Raw genomic sequence first — 16,514 nt, 5'->3', positions numbered from 1 at the left:
CAGCATGATTTTCATTGAGATTTACCCACCTATGTACACTTCAGTATTAATCAATTAGTTCTAATTTGGTACTGGGTACATGTATTATTTCCTCCATTCTTGTGATGTTTCACTTAGAAGAATGGTTTCTGGTTCCATCTAACTTGTCACAAAACATACTAGATTGCTGTTTGTTTTTTTTTAATGGCTCAATAGTACTCTGTGGTATGCGTATACCACAATTTATTAATCTATTCATTTATTGGTGGACACTTGGACTGTTTCCACTTCTTTGTGATTTTAAATTGTGCTACTAGAAACATTTGAGTGCAGATTTACTTTTTATAAAATGACCCCTTTTCCTTTGGGTATAGGCCTAGCTCTGGGATTATTGGATCAAATGGTTGCTGTACTTTAAGTTCTTCCTTACAGCTTTCCATAGGGGTTGTACTGGTTTGCAGTCCCACTAATAGCATATGAAAGTTCCTTTCTGTCTGCATCTGTGCTAACATCTGTTTTGGGACTTTTTAATACAAGCCATTCTCATTAGAGTTAGGCAATATCTAAATGTGGATTTGATTTGCATTTCTCTAATAATTAGAGACAGTGAGCCTTTATTTCATGGGTTTGTTGGACATTAGTATATCTTCATTTGAAACTTTATGTCTTTTGCCTACTTTATAATAGGATTGTTTGGTTCTTTCATGCTCATTTGCTTAAGTTCTTTGTAGATTCTGGTTATCAGTCTTTTATGAGATGTATAGCATGCAAATATTTTCTCCCATTCTGTGGGTTGTCTACTATTTGCTCTTTTGATTGTGTCCTTGGCTGTGCAGAAGCTTTTTTATTTGATTAGATCACATTTATTTTTTTTTGGTGTTGCTGTGATTGCTTTTGGGGTCTTCATGAATTATTTGCCTAGGCCAATATCTGTAAGAATTTTTTCAACATTTTCTTCTAGAATTCTTGTAGTTTTATGCCTTAGGTTTTAAAACCTCTATCTATCATGATTTAATTTTTGTGAGTGGTAAGAGGTGTGAATCCTGTTTCAGTCTTTCAATATGGCTAACCAGTTTTCGCAGCACTGTTTATTGAATAGGGAATCTTTTCCCCAGCATATGTTTTAATCTGTTTTGTCAAAAATCAGATGGGAATATGAGGATGATTTCATCTCTGAGTTCTCTATTCTGATCCATAGGTCTATGCTCCTGTTTTTGTGCCAGTGCCATGCTGTTTTGGTTACTGTTGACTTGTATAGCTTAAAGTCAAGTAAAGTGATGCCTTCCACTTTAAGGTTGCATTGGATATTCAGGGTCTTTTCTGGTTCCATATAAAGTGTAGAATTATATTTTTTTTAGATCTACAAAAAACGACATTGGCATTTTAATGGGGATTGCATTGTATATATAAATTACTTTGAGTAGGATACCCATTTTACCAATGTTGATTTGTCTGATCCATGAGCATGGTATATTTTTCCACCTGTTTACATCCTCTGCACTTTCTTTCCTCAGCATTTCACAATTCTTCCTATAGAAGTCTTTCACCTCATTGTTAAGTATACTCCTAGGTATTTTCTTTATTGCTTCTGAAAATGGTATTGAGTGATGCCCCATCTATACTAGTTTTGTTGAACATTCTTATTGTTAAAGGGTACTGAATTATGTCAAGTGCTTTTTCTGTGTCAGTTGAAAGGATCATATGGTGTTTGTTTTTGCATCTATTTATGTGGTGAACTACATTTATAGATTAGCATATGTTGAATCATCCTTGCATTTCTGGGAAGAAGCCCACTTGGTTGTGGTGAATTTTTTTTTAATGTGCTGCTGAATTCTGTTTGCTAAAATTTTATTGAGAAGTTTTCATCTAAATTCATAAGGGATATTGATCTATCATTTTCTTTTTTTAGTTGTGCCATTTCCTGGCTTTGATATCAAGATAATATTGGCTTCATAGAACAAGTTGGGGAGGATTTCTTCCTTCTCAATGTTTGGAAATAATTTCTGCAATATAGGTACAAGTTTCTCTTTGTAGGTTTGATAAAATCGAGGTATAAAACTATCTGGCCTGGGACTTTTTTTAGTTGGAAGACTTTTTATTGTTTTAATTTTGGTGTCTGGTATTTGTCTGTTCAGGTGTTCTATTTTCTTCCTACTGAGCCTAAAGAAGATGTGTGATTCCAAGAACTTGTCCATTTTCTCTACATTTTCAAATATGCACCTTGTATTCTTGACACTACCACCAAGTTGATCTTTTTAGAACACAAATCTAATCTTGACATCACCTCACCTGACCCCCATACTTTACTTCCTGAATTCTTACAAATCTCTTTCAGGGTTAGGTCTAAACTCCTTAGCAAGGTAACTCCTTAGGCCGCTAGGTATTTCCCAAACTTCATCTCTTATCACAGCCCACACCTTTGTAATTTCCAACAAAAGTATACTGTTTAGTTCCCCAAACTAACATATCTCTTCTTGCTTTTGGCTGTAATACCCTTCATGGCTACTCCCATCTCTACCTAGATAATTCCCACTTATCTTTGAAGACAATTGCTAGTACTTGGTCCCCTTCCATTACTAGCCATGGTCCAAAAGAAAATAATTAAGAACAGTTACTTCTCTACATTATTTCTTCATTTGTATCTATTTATTATTCAGAATTTCTAACCCCATAACAACTTGTATCCCATGATAATCAGTGGAGTGGTCCATTATCAAGAGATGGAGAGGAAAACCCTCAGTGTTTGTCCTCTGGGATCTCATCTAGTGATCTTGTCTTCTCCCTTGTGCTCAATGATATGCTGCCAATTAATAAGGCTCCTGTAGGAGCCTTCTAGAACAGGGCTTTCCCAATATCTCAATGCCAAAAAGACTATGATCACAATTATAGTCAGTCTGCCACCATCCCTTACATAAAAAATAATAAAAATAACAGGCTTAAAAAATTCCATGCTTACAGAAATTAAATACCCAATAAGAGCTCAGTACCTGTGGCTCAAGCAGTTAAGGCACCAGCCACATATACCTGGCGGGTTTGAATCCAGCCGGGGCCCTCCAAACGACAATGACAGCTGCAACCAAAAAATAGCTTGGCATTGTAGTGGGTGCCTGTAGTCCCAGCTACTCGGGAGGTAGAGGCAGGAGAATTGCTTGAGCCCAGAATTTGGAGGTTGCTGTGAGCTGTGATGCCACGGCACTGTACCCAGGGTGACAGCTTGAGGCCCTGTCTCAAAAAAAAAAAGCGAAGAATCCTGCCTATATGCCAATAACAATAATAAACAATATAAGATAAAAGGAAAATCAAATTCATTGGACAACACTAAACATAAATATATAAATATGGATGTTAAAGATCATTGTTAGTAAGGTGACCAAATATCCTGAATTGCCCAGGTAAGGGCAAACTTAATTTCCTTATCTGTGAACTTAATTTTCTTATCTATTAAAAATAAGATTATTGTACAATGGCTCTCCCCCCCTTTTTTGCACAAATGTAATTCACATGAATAAAATTATTGACTAAAAAAAAAAAGATTATTGTTCTCAGAACAGAGTCAGCCACATTGCAAGTGTTAGTTGTTGTTATTGTTATTAAATGGCAATGAATGTAAAGTGTCCTGCACAATGCCTGCTGTTTAGTAAATATTTAATAAATGTCAAGTGTTATAATTATTAATCTTTGTGGATTCCAAAGGAACCACCAGACATTCAAAAATCAGTTTGCTGAATTAATAAATGGCACACTATAAGTAGGTCCAGTATGAGAACTGAGAAAAAGCCATAAATGTCAGCAGAAATAAAGGCATTGGTAACTTTTGGAAGTGCTAATTCTAGGCATCATGAGAGCAGAAACTAAATTTTAATAAGCTGAGGGGCCTAATGGGAGATGAGAAAGGAAAGAAAGTTTGTAACTTCAGAAAAAGAAGCTGAGCATAGACAGTTAGCTTCTCTGTCACCTCTTTCCCCATGATCATCTAAAACTGTCCCATTCCCCAAAAAGAGGTCTTAGGAAGGTGTGTAGGGGAGGCCTACATTATCAGAGTCTGTGGACTCTGCCCTGTCCAGATACTAAGGGCAGTGACACTGATGTGCAGCACACTTGTAAGAAATTACACTAGAATCAAAACAGATGGACTCAGTTTAAAGGCCAGGTCTATTCTCAACTGTGTTGCCATGTTGTAAAAAGCATGTACAGAAAGATTTTCAAGGAGCCTCTAGAACAATCCCGAATGAGGAAGTGAGCCTCAAGTAAAGAGCAGGCATGAGAAGGGTGAGGGCCACCCCCAGAGGCCCACTGCCATTGTACACCAATGTCAGTTGGAAAACCAACCACAAGAGAGAAGACCCGTGAAGACTAGGTGTCTTCCAAACAGTGATTCTGTCCAGCATTTCTGAGTCCTTACCAGTGATCCTAGGCCTATGTGGAAATGGCAGGATTCTATCTTTGATTATGTGGATGCAATAAGGATCAAAAATGAGGTTCGGTTTAGCACAATGTGAGCCTGAGGTGAAGACCAGGCTCCCCCCACTAAAAAATTCGTCACCTATAGCAAGCATGGTGTAACCATGTCTAAAACAAAGAAACTTTATAAGGATAGGATTAAAAGGTCAATTCCATTATTCCCTCTCTCCTAACGATGGACCAACAACATAAGCTTAATCCCCCAATTAAGTTCCTAAAGAAGTTTATAAGTGTGAGATGATGCCAAACATACATACACACAAGCACACACACACCATTTTGAAAGCAAATGACAGGCCAATTTATACCTTCCCATATTTGAAGATAAAAATAGGGCCTACAAAATTTTAATACTTTAAAATAAGTGATTAAACAAAATTCCTCAGGTGGCTTCCAAGAATGTATTTATGGAAAGCATTTCAGAATAGGTTGATTGTATCACCATGACTTCAGTGGAGTTAAATAAAACAGGATATTTATGAAATAGGAAATGATATATGAAATAAGAAGAGACATAGAACAGTTAAAAATGTACACAAGAATAAGGAAGTTTTTTTTTTATACATCCTCACATGAGAAACACTAAAGAACAGAATTGACAATGCAGAAAATAAAATAATTCTGATTGAAATGATAGTTGCCAGAATTTCTTTCTGCAGTAGGTCCTTGGTCTCAGAGATTCGAAATATGAACCCACAGACCAAAGAGATCAGTGATAAGATAGGATTTATTAGATGGAAAGTGATAGAAAGAAGCAAAGGCATGAGAGCCTCTAGCAAAGGAGGACAAACCCAAGTGGGAAACCCTGCATGAGTCTGGGAGCTTTATACTCTGTGGGGAATTACACTTTGCCAAGACTTAAGAGACTTTAATGTTGATTAGCAACTGAATGAGGGTATTAACAAATGAATGCAATTCCTTCAGTTTTGGGAGTGAGGGGACAGGAAGCAGCAGGAGGTACACTCCAGAAGGGGCCTAGCATACATGGAAAAATTGCCCCTCTCCTATCTTACTTGTATTCAGAGAGTGTAGTTTGGAGAGAAAAGGTCTGTTTGCTTAGGACTGGATAGAGGAGGGTCCTTCTCCAGTCCTGAATGGGGTACACTATCATGATGAAGGCATGTTTGAGAAATTGTTACACTTTGAGAAGGAAAATGTAATTAAAGGGAAGTGATACGAGAGATGTTAAACAATGAATGACAAAAATACGTATCCAAAATACCAGATCATCTTGTGTTGCTAAAGTATAGTCTACACGAAATATTCAAAGATTTAACCGAAGTGCGCTTTTGTGTTTGAAGAAAAACCTGAAAGTTCAATTAAATAGGCTCATCAAGTATTAATAAAACAAAATATAAATTAATTAAAATTAATTATTCATTGAAAAAGACTAGAAAGATTCCTAATTGTTGTTTTATTTTGAGATAAGGTCTTGCTCTGTTGTTTAGCCTGGAGTGCCGTGGCCTTAACCTAGCTCACGGCAACCTCAAACTGCTGGACTAAAGCAATCTTCCTGTCTCAACCTCCCAAGTAGCCAGGAGTATGGGTGCATGCCACCACACCTGCCCAAGATTCCTAATTTTTAAATCAAAGTAGTAATAATAGTACAATGTGGTGATTTTTCAAAAATCTCTTTAGGTAAAATGCTCACTCTCAGATTTTGCCTTTCTCCTTCCAGTAGAATCTGGGTATTTACAGGAGACTGATTTGTCCTTGTAAGGAAGCCCTTTGATTTTGGACCAGCTGGTTTCATGGCAAGTTCTATCATATCTTTAAGGAATGGAAAATTTCAGTACTAAACTCTTATGGAAAACAGGGAAAGAGAAGAAGGAAAGAGAGAATACTTTAGGAAGCTAGTATACATCTGATATCAATATCTATCAAAGATAAGAACTTTATATGCGGCTCGGCACCTGTGGCTCAAGTGGCTAAGGCGCCAGCCACATATACCTAAGGTGGTGGGTTCGAATCCAGCCTGGGCCCGCCAAATAACAATGATGCTGCAACCAAAAAACAGCCAGGCGTTGTGGCGGGCGCCTGTGGTCCCAGCTACTTAGGAGGCAGAGGCAAGAGACTCGCTTGAGCCCAGGAGTTGGAGGTTGCTGTGAGCTGTGATGTCACAGCCCTCTACCCGGGGGTGGGGGGGACAGCTTGAGGCTCTGCCTCAAAAAAAAAAAAAAAAGAACTTTATATGCAAAACTTCCTACCAACTTTTAAATAAAAACCTTAAATTCAAAATTAAATACATTAAAACAAAACTAACAGTGTAGTAAAAGAATAATATCCTAAGGCCAAGTAAAATTTATCCTAGGAATGCAAGGACGCTTCAATATTTAAGAACTATATAAAAATAACTCACATTTATTTTGACTGCTGAAGATAAAAACCATATTTTCTCAGCAAATCTGAAAGACATCTCTTTGAATACTTAAGCATTCAAAAGATATGAAGGATATGAATAATAATTAATGAGGTGGATTTAATAAATATATTTCAAACCCTATACCCCACGGAAAATAAGCTTCTCTTTCAAATATCCATGCAATATTTATTAAGTCACAAAGAATGCTTCCATATATATCCCCAGGCACAATTTTTCCAGCTCACATTCTCAGCAATAAATAACAGGAAATGAATAGTGAAGTATACCAAAACTTCTGCTATCAGGGAGAAAAATATAGAAGTTTATATTATCCTGTCATGAGAAAAACATAACAATGAGTATAGGAACTAGAAAAAAACAAAACTGAGAAAAAGTGACTGTCTAAGACAGAAGTGGGCAAACTATGGCCTGCAACCTGTTACTGTAAATAAAATTTTACTGTAGCACAGCCACACTCATTTTGTTCATGTAGTATCAATGACTGCTTTTGTGCTATAAACAAGAGTTGAGCAGTTGCCATGGAGACCATATCCCCATCCCCACCCTGTTCAAAGTTTTGTGTGTCCTTTCATAGAAAAAGTTTGCTGACCTCTAGACTAAGAAAACATCTGCAACCCGGTAGAAAATGGGCAAAGAATATCGATACCAGGGTCAGGGTCAGGTTCGTGGGCATGGGATGTGTGCAATCACCCAGGGCCACTCATTTATAAGGGCCTGGCACTTGGTTTAATTCTCTGTTTTGGCTATCTTGAAATTCTTAATTTTTGAACAAGGGGCCTTCCATTTTCATTTTGCACTGGGTTCTACAAATTATGTAGCTGGCTCTAATTGATACAAAAGAAATCAAATGAACAAAAAAGATGGGGGAAATTCTATAATTATATGCATCCAAATTAAAACTATAATGAAATCAATCGATCCTTCCTCTGCCCACCTTCACTGCATAGCCTGTTTTACCTCGATACAGGGGCAGTTGGCAAGGCAATTGCCTCCTGGAAACTCAAACATGAACTCCCATTTTTGGCATCTATCCCTTTCTCTCTTTTCTGTGCATAAACCCCAGATGGCAAAGAGCTTTCAATACTCCCATCATATTGTCTGCTCTAAGGCACAGATTTCCTCTTCTCCAGATGAAATTATGTCTTCTATACTGTGACGTGAATCCACTATATTTGGCTCTTTAACTGCTAAAGGAATTTAGAAAATCTTCTCTTTTGACAAAGTCTTACTTCCCAACCATTTATTTTCCTGAAAAAATTCTAGTTTAAACCTCAAATATTAACTTTTTCTTCCCTTTTCTTTGCATCCATGCTGGAAAAAAACAATTCCCCACCCTTTTGCTGTTGCCCCTTGCAGATGGATGCCTTAGACTGACCAGGGTGTGATAGGTAATTTTCTGTGCAAATGTCAATGAGAAAAGCACAGTAAAAATTTCAAAGCAATGCCTCCATTATATATGTAAAGATATTGTTACAATAGTGCTCATCATAATGCTATTGTAATAACAACAACAGCAACAAAGTAGAAGCAACCCCAATGTACAAAAAAGGAATTATACCCATAGTGATATGTCTGTGAAATAGAGAAAATGTAGATGTTATGAGTGATGCTGGGGAAGATTATTTAATGAAATGAAATTTGTTCATAATCATAAATTAGGTGAAGAGAGCAGTGACCATAAGCTACAAATGTGCAAAGCATATATGCTTGGGGAAAGTCTGAAGGTAGAATCTCTGTGGTGTAGGCAATGATTTTTTCTGAGATATGGAATAATGGGCATTTTTTTCCTTTCACTTACCTGTTCTTCCCTTCCTTACACCCCCAAATTTCCAACAATGAGCATGTTACTTTTATAATACAATATTTTAATATTCTGTCCTTTGTTGCCCTCATTCTGAGTCACTCCTTCCTAGTGACATCACCCACAGCCACTCTTAGATGGTGCTGGCCTGTCATCCCCTTTGTATCTTTCTGAGAGATGCACAGTGACTACTGGCATCTTATCTCTGTGACTCTGGAGAGTGTGGGAAGTGGAGCCACAGCTGTGCATTTCAGTTTTGGGCAGCAAACCAATTGTCTGTGTTCTCAACAACAACAATGCTTTTGTGTTGAATTTACACCACAAGTACCAATAATTGATATCAGAAAATGTTTTCCTGTGGTGGTAGGGCAGTATTGGAGAAGACAGAGTGGAGGTGAAAGGAGTAGATATTTTGTTGCAATATCTTTTTGGTCATGATCCACAAGAAAAAAATTATATAATATCTTGATGCAGTACCTATACAATACTTACACATAATTGACCAAAAGTCTCAAGTAGCATTCTTTCTGTTAATATATGCAACATAATCTGCTATTTCTTTTCCAACTCTTTTTTTTAAAATGCTGGAAACATCACAGCAAATTGATTTCCCAAATCATGAATAAGTTGGATTCTCCAGCTTAAAAGTCATTGTTTCCATAGCCATCAGTTAGATTGACTAACAGGAAATTCATCACATGTCATTTGGGTGGGGCTGGGTATCCTGGGCACGGGATGGGTGGCTCCATGTCAAAATACAGTACTCAGTGACTTGGTTTGGGTTCAAACTGGTATCTAAAGAAGTTGGAGTACAGCAAGAATCAGGACGAGCTTTGTGAGCAGGAGGAAGACTTGGCTGTAATACTGACCATGCATGTCCCACTTTAGTGGTGCCTGGGGCTACTGATTATGTCTGTATTCTTCCGTGATTGATGGGGGACCTGAGTGGGTTACCGAGGACATCAGTAACTTTAGCCTGGTGGAGCTAAGGGAAAGCAGGGATTGAAAATTTTCTAATTCACATCCTTGGAACTACTCTGCTGTTACAGTATTAAGAGACTTGCGTGATGGTTCCAACTGCAAGCTTTCTTTTTCCCTTTTATTATATTCTAATTAATGTGCAAAAGAAGGGGGGACAATTTAAACTCAGTTTGGCCCACTGAGTTCTTTCTGACTCCAGCTGTATATGTGGCTAATGGAAAGAGCCTGTGTTTTCTAAAGAGCTTAACCGCAGGGAGGTTTGGAAACTCACATAAACAGAAAAGAATGCATTTTGGAAAACAAATCAGAATCAGAGTTGGAGTTCTTATTTTGCTCCTACTCTTTGCATATTAGATCTTTGGAAATAATTGAATGGCAATCTGAGAACATTGCCAGGTTCCGTGCAAAATCCTGCACTAGGAACACCCACTGAGTGCAATGTCACAAAAATTTCTTGACTTCTTACCATGTTCCAAACACTAGAGAGAACATAGAGGAATAAAAATAAGTAAGAAACTCTGCATCTGCCTTCAGCAGTGATCTTCTGGGATTAGTAATGAAGACCGTGGCTTTCCCTCCCATGGTCTGGTGAGCCCTTCTTCAAAGCCCACATTTGTAGATCAAATGTGTAGATGATAATGTGGGAGGGCATTTACTCTGGTTTTGAGAGTACCCAAGTGTATTAAATAAATCTTCAAACAGAGTACTGTTTAAGACTGTCTTCAAGTAGAATTACTGGGAGACTACTTACATTCCAAATTTTACTCAGATTTATACTTGTGGAACAGAGGCACAAAATCCCAAAAAGGGGCCTGGCCCCTGGGCACGATCCTGATCCCAAGCTGAGCCATAGATGCATTCAGGGGCTAGAACTGCATTTGTGTTAGAATTTAACTGTGTCAAAATCAGGGACCTTTCACATCCACTGCTTTCTAGAACATGGCACTACAACTATCTGTGACTATAGTTTGCACAGCAATTACATGTTAAAAGCAACTCTGGAAAAAAAATCCACATCAGGGTCTAATGGATCATTTTGGGTTTAGAAGGAATTTTTTCTTTCTACCTTGTAGTAATGGCTAGGTGACCCATACTGTGTGAAACTGTTATCAGGACTCTGTAGCTAGGATTTAAGGTCATTATATTCTTAAGCAGACTAGCATGATAAATGAGATATTCTACACATTGTAGGGTGGAGAGAAGCAGGAATTGGATCCACTTTCTGCCATTTTCCCAACTACATATAGCTTCTCCTGGTTGTGACCAGAAGTTCATTTAGGTCCTCAAGATTGAGAGGACAGCAAGGATCTGAACCTGCATGGATTATTCTGAAAGTAGCCACTAGGGCAGTTTCCAAATCTGAAAATATGTCCCTATGGGAGAAGGGCAGGGGTTTGATTGCAGTCTCAGTAGTCAGGAATAGGAAGTCCAGCTGTGGTCAGTGGTGGTGGTGAGACAGGGAGAGGGCTGTGGCACCAGGCAGGCAAGCCTCCTGCCCCTGGGAATGTGGGTAAAAGAGATGTGAGGAACACCACTAACAAGCTCACTTCAATGCCGAAACCATAAGCAGCTGACACAAGCCTCTTTCCTTTTGCAAGGATGGTTTGATCTTGGTAGGACAGAGCTTGCGTGTGTAGATCAAAAAGCCTCAGTAATAGAGCAGAAGGAGGCCAAGGTGCAGGTGCAGATAACCTTCTATTTCCTTGCCTCTTTAGTAGCTGAGGCCCCTTGGAATCCCAAGGGATCCCAGAGAAGACAAACCGGTTTGGTTCCCACAGTCATAGAAGGTTTTTACCTTTGCTGCTTAAGGAAGCATGCTATGTACATCTCAAGTGTGGCTTAAAGGGGATATAGTTTGGCCAAGGCTTAAATAACTAACTGTGTAAAGAATAATCACTTAAGTATATGAAACAATAAACCCCAGCTGTGCCAGGGCAGCTATTAGCACAGATGGGATGAGAGAAGCAAACCTGCCAATACCTCCGTGCCTCCAGATTTATTGTAGAGGTCTCATTTGACTTTCATCTTGAGAAAATTCAGTGCCTGCCCATTAGTAAGAAAGCTTTTAATAGATGTAGACTTTTCTCAACATCTAAGGATATTTTGGGGATCTTCCCCATTATCTAGCATCAACAAATCAGGTAAATACTAAAATTGTCTAAATGTTACTTGTCAATCAGATAGAAGAATAGTGATGATGACATGTGTTAAGGCAGAAGAAAGTGTGAATTATCATTGACGACTCTGTTTAGTAAGTAAAAGAATGCAAATTGACTTGTGGCTGTGAAATAGGGCCAATTCTTGAGAATAAAGAAATAGTAATCCAAAAATTTATACTTCAAATTCACGTTCCTTCAGCAGCAAGTCAGAAATAATCTTGCAATTTTACTTGAAGTTCCTATTCCACTAACATTCTGCCTCTCCGCTCAGTGTAATTTCTTCACCGTAGAACTTCTCTATTGATGAGGAAATGGGTTGGAGGAGGGGTGGGGATTCCTCCCTAGTCATTAGGCATCTTACCTACCCCTCAGTAACCAAAGTTTCAGAGATTAATTGTCCTGGTTGTATGGAACAAAAACGGTATTGTGTTTCAAAAGTGGTCACAGATAGATGGTGTTCAAGGAAAACTCTTGATTCCAATATAAAGGGTTATAGAATTCTGGATTGGACTATGGTTTACAGGCAGCCTATGCTGCCTCTTCTGGCACAGGTAGACAGTGTTGCATCATGTCTGCCAGACTCTCACCCAGGACTCCCATCTACCCCATGGACTAGTAGTCTGTGAGACTTGAATTATATATACAAGTGATTCCTGTTCAGGAGGATGGCTGAGTCCTAATGGAAGATGATTTATAACGCCTTGGAAGCCTAGAGTTAGAATATACAGTTCTGGTGAGCTCCTGGGAGACACCAGATGCCATTCAGCTAAGAGATCTGCTGTTGATGATTAGGTCACCAAGTAGCTATGCTCTAGAATTATTAACTCAACTGTGAAGGCTCCTTGGTTTTTATAGGGTCATGGAGTTGGCTGAAGCCAAATGGATCCCAAACCTAGGACATTTATCCAAGCCCAGGCAGAACAGGTGGTGTCCAGTTGGCAGAAGGTCAGGAGGCTTCCATGAGCAATAGAGGCTTCTTCTTTCCATGTTCTTTCATTTAACAAACAGTTAGAGTGTCAGGAGGCAGAGACGTCTTTATAAGCTATTACAAGCCAATATCAGAGGGTACTGACAGCCGTTCGAGGAGTTCTGAGAGCACGACACAGAGATAGTGAGTCCTATCTGTGTTGGTCCAGAGCAACTGAGCTGAGCGACTCAGTGACTCAGGAGCGACTGAGCTGAGTCTTTTTTTTTTTTTTTTTTGTACGAAAGGTCTTTATTGGTGGGGAAGGGAGGCTGCAGAGCAGCACCAAGGAGGAAAGAAAAGGGAAGAGAAAAGAGGAGATATGAAGAGGAGAGTGAGGAGGAGAGAGAGCAGGGGAGAAGAGAAGAGAGCAACTGAGCTGAGTCTTAAAGAATGAGGTGGAGTTGGCCAGCATGGACAATGAGTGTCCCAAGCAGAGGGAATATGTATTAAGGCTGAGCTAGTGGGAGTGGAAAGGTCTGCTTTTGACAGGAGGCCGCCCTGCCGCCCCCCCCCCCGCCCCCTTTTCCTTCTACATCTCCTCAGCTACTTGCCCCTCCTCTCTGGGCTTAAAGGTGCTGTCTCATGACGCTGCTTGCTCTTCCCAAACAGCCTGCCCTGGCGTGCTCCACTGGTTTTTGCTGAGGGTGCTCTTTCTCTTCTCTTCCCCACAAGTCTTTACCTGCCCTTCAAGATCCAGATTAAAGACCATCCCTTCAGAACCCATACAGGCAGAGTGAGCCATTCCCCTTCCTTTGTTCCAAAAGCACAGACGTCACCTGCAGCACTTGTCATGACATATCACATTTCAATTCTTCTATCTTCTCCAACTCCACTCTGACTTCTGGAAGGAATCACCATTTCTTATTCATCTCTGCACCTCAGGCAGCTATGGTTAGTGCTGGGAGATAAGTTATTTTTCATCGTTAATAAGAAATATGAAATCCCTGATATAATTATCTTGCTTTTTATTATGCCAAATACTATCTCAAATTAACCAAAGTAGGGTTTAAGATTAGCATATGAAAATAAAATAATTATAATTAATAGCTCTTATGTGTAGGATGATCCAGGATTGAATCCATCTTTCAACTCCTTGTACATGTACAGTGCCCTTTATAAGATTCTAGTACAATCTATGTTCTTCAAAAAAGAGCTAAAGATAATGAAAACCTATGAGGTCACATAAAATGAGCAAATGTTAACACATTTTCACATTTTTTAAAGAAATATATGTGCGAGTGCATTACCTACTGGTGGATTTTCAAATCATTTACATTTTTCTTTAACAAACAATGTAACAATGACCATCTCTCTAAAAGATGCTGTGCATTTCCTCTTGTTTATGTGGGAAAGTGTCCTAGAAGCATAATTGCTGGTCATAGGAAATGTTATCTTCAACCCCATTAGGTATTTTCAAATTGCTCTGCAAGGTAATTTCAGTTTCTATATCTACTAGCCATGTAGGAGCTGTTCTCCTTAGCCATATTCTCACCAACCCTTGTTATTGTCAGACGTTTTAATTTTTGCCAATCTGAAGGGTATAAAGTGGTATTTTACATTGTTAAGGTAAGCATTCCGTATTTATTGGAGGAGTGAAATATTCTTTCATATGCTGATTTACCATTTTTCAAGAGATTATCTATTTTGATCCTTTTGCTATTTTTCTGTTGTTTGCCTTTTTAATATTCACTTCTATCAATTTACATATCCTGGACACTAATCCTTTGCCTTTTATATTTTTTGAGAACATCTTCTGCCATTCTTTTCTTGCCTTTAACTTGATTATGGTGTCCTTTTGTCATTCAGAAATTTAGACACTTTAGGTAGTCAAAATTATTCTTTTCTTGAGAAACAATTACTATTTTCCAAATCTGTGTTAAGAACTTCACTGCCCTGAGGATATAAAATTGCCTGTAATTCATTCATGTGTTTTTCCCATTAGTCTTTTGAATATATCTAGGGTTACATTTGGTATGAAGTCACAATTAGACTTTTTCTCAGTTAGAAATCCAGTTGTCACATCATTTGTGGAAGTGTTTGCTCTCCTTCCCCAATACGAATCATCTCTCACACTATACAGCCATATCACATTGATATCATGTATTTAGGGTCGTTATATCTGATAGACAAGCTCTCTGGCCTTGTCTTCTTTTCCAGAATTGCCTTCATTACTTTTAGACCATTAATCTTTATTCCATTTTTAAAATCCCTTTTTAAGTTTCTATTTACAAAAAAATCCTTTCATAATTTTTTCTAGAATTAAAGTTAATGTATTAATTTGGGAAAAGTGAGAACTCTTTGTCATATAGTCTTTAACACAACATATTGTGTCAGTTTTGTTCAGGATGAACAAATAGATTATTTCTGGATATGGAACAGAAAAAAAATAAATTCTCCTGGTAGAGATAGTATAAGCCTAACCAGAATGAGAAACTTTAGGAACATAGTATCATCAAAAGGAAGGCAAAAAAATTTTCTCAAATACAGTAAAACTGCTGGCAGTTGTCCACTCAAGGGACTGTAACAAACTGGTCAACATGCAGAGGTGGTCACATAGGAACTAGGCCTATTGTACTGATACGTATACGTAGCGCATGCCTGGTCCATGAAAATTAGGTCAATTTAAGGAGGTGGTCAATGTAGGCAGTGATCAACTGTGGAGGTTCTAATATACTATGTATCTATAAAATGGTTCAAAAAAAAAGCAAAAGATAATTCTTTGGAAGTTTAAATTGTAAATGAATACATAAAAAATAAAATTAATCAGAAACCAGTGGAAAATGTTTGCAGGATAGAATGTCAGCATAGAAGAAGCAAACTCTAAACCTCAATAGTGATTAGAATGGCAGGCAGAAAGAAATGCAGAACTCTGCTGAAAGGAGGAGGCATCACAGCTACAGAAAAGAATGGGTTCAAATAGGAAAAATCTACTGGGAACCCACTGCTATGCTCTGAGTATGAACACTGTTGGAAATATTTACAAGCTGGATTGAAGCACTAGGAAATGGTACCAGTGACACAAGTAAAAGTTGGAAACAAAGAACCCCCTTTCCAAGTCTAAAATTCTATGATTCTGTATGTTCTATGGAACAGTTTCCCTCTTTTGTCGGTAAGAGGACTGACTCCTTTTTAATATAGTGAAAGGATGTGTAGTGTTTTTTCTTTTGTTTATTGATATGACTGATTATATCAAATTTCCTTAAATATTGAACTGTCTTTACCTCCTGAAATAAACTCCACCAATTAATTAATTCATATTCTCTTAAATTTCTGCTGTATTATTTTCTTTCTTTTTTTTTAAAAAAAGGAAATAACTGTATTAAAATTGTAATGCTCAATATATACCAAGAACAAAAGATAAATACAAATCATGTTGAACACCTCCTGTAATTGCAGAAGTCAAATGTAACTTGAGTATTACAAATATTATATATATAATCTCTTATTAGTTCTGTTTCTCTGGACAACCTGATAGTTAGTAGTAGTAGTAGCAGATTCAGTAGTAGTGCCAGATTCTGACATTCATGAATAGTTCACAGTCTGAGAGTAGCCAAGGGCAATGCCCAAGGTGAAGCTTGAGAACAGTGCTAGATGTCAGGTAACAGGTACAAAGAAAATTTGTAAATAGACCACAGAGTCCTAGCTAGTTACCTAGCTTTGGATATTGTGGTCTATTTACAGATGTCTGCCTTCTGCTGACCTAAGTAAAGACTTTTACTATCCAGCTAAACCCTGGGCACCACATTCCTTTATACAAGCTTCACCTTTCTCCTTTCCAACCTG

The 16,514-nt window shown here is 38.1% G+C and overlaps 1 protein-coding gene across 1 annotated transcript in view; it reads left to right on the top strand.

The window, feature by feature from the left end:
• ANTXR1 (anthrax toxin receptor 1) overlaps positions 1-16,514 on the top strand; it is a 241,927-nt gene that overhangs the window by 11,263 nt on the left and 214,150 nt on the right. The window lies entirely within an intron of this gene.

The sequence above is a fragment of the Otolemur garnettii genome, unplaced genomic scaffold (genome assembly GCF_000181295.1).
Source record: "Otolemur garnettii isolate 467f Iridium unplaced genomic scaffold, OtoGar3 scaffold00068, whole genome shotgun sequence".
NCBI classification, from domain to species: Eukaryota; Metazoa; Chordata; class Mammalia; order Primates; family Galagidae; genus Otolemur; species Otolemur garnettii.
This window is presented reverse-complemented; position numbering and strand designations above follow the sequence as displayed.